Below are 1,348 nucleotides of genomic sequence, written 5' to 3' on the forward strand. Positions count from 1 at the left end.
GGTAAGTTTAAACTATATCAATATTCCGTTTCCTATCAAACTTGCACCTAAAAGTTTTAACATTCACTGATGATTCTTGACTGAATCATTACTGTATTGCAAAATGGTGATTTTTCTATCATTGCTTCTTCATTTACTAGTTGGCATTTTACTATAAGGAAGAGCCATCAAATATATTTTTAAAAATAAAAAATAGGATTATACTCAACATTAATGCTTCATAATTTGCTAATTTAATATTACTCAGTCCTGTGATTCTGTATGTAAATATTTACCAATGTCATCATTTTTAGTGGCTGCTAAGTTTTTGTTTTTTGAGATAGGGTCTTGCTCTGTCACCCAGGCTGGAGTGCAATGGCGTGATCTCAGCTCACTGCAACCTCTGCCTCCTGGGTTCAAGCGATTCTCCTGCCTCAGACTCCTGAGTAGCTGGGATTATGGGCATGTGCCACCAAGCCTGCATAATTTTTGTATTTTTTAGTAGAGACAGGGTCTCGCCATGTTGGCCAGGCTGGTCTCAAACTCCTGACCTCAGGTGATCCTCCTGTCTCAGCTTCTGAAAGTGCTGGGATTACAGGCGTGAGCCACTGCGCCCGGTCTCTATGAATCTTACTGGAGGATTATTCCTTTAGACAAAAATCACACTGATAAGTCTCTTTAAGATAAGGCCTTCTCTATCTTGGGTACCCCGTGAGGCTGTGGAGGAATAATATCCTTAAGATCCTTAGAAGATCTTTCTCTTCCTGCCATCTTGGATCCTGTGGAGGCCTGCTGGGAATAGGACTTCTAAAAGGAAATATGTCTGCAAGGCTGTGGTCCAAGGCCATTTTTGCTGGCTATAAGCAGAGTCTCTGGAACCAAAGGGAGCACACAGCAGTTCTTCTTAAAATTGAAGGTGGTTTATGCCTGAGATGAAACAGAATTCTATTTGGGCAAGAGATGTGCTTCTGTATACAAAGCAAAGGACACCACAGTGACTCCTGGTGGCAAACCAAACAAAACCAGAGTAATCTGGGGAAAGGTAACTCCGGCCTACAGAAACAGTGGCAAGGTTCATGCCCAATTCCAAAGCAATCTTCCTCCTAAGCCCACTGGACACAGAATCTGAGTGATGCCGTACCCCTCAAGGGTTTAAACTGATGAAAAGTCAATAAATAAAGGTGGATTTGTGGGGGGAAAATATCCTTAGAAGTCCTACTGTTAACAGAGTAGGTCTGCAACAAATGCCTGTAGGATCCTTAGGACTACTTCTGCCTGTCTGAAGGATTGTGAGGCACCCGCTTAGGTCTTTCTGATGCTTAATGACTCTGCCTTTACAGTCACAGCTTTGGCTTCATGTTTACCCAGA

At 42.4% G+C, this 1,348-nt stretch overlaps 1 pseudogene; it reads left to right on the top strand.

The window, feature by feature from the left end:
- The first annotated feature begins 798 nt into the window (after positions 1-798).
- LOC112635331 lies at positions 799-1,135 on the top strand (annotated as a pseudogene).
- Positions 1,136-1,348: the final 213 nt, after the last annotated feature.

This window comes from Theropithecus gelada, chromosome 11, assembly GCF_003255815.1.
Source record: "Theropithecus gelada isolate Dixy chromosome 11, Tgel_1.0, whole genome shotgun sequence".
In the NCBI taxonomy this organism is placed as follows: Eukaryota; Metazoa; Chordata; class Mammalia; order Primates; family Cercopithecidae; genus Theropithecus; species Theropithecus gelada.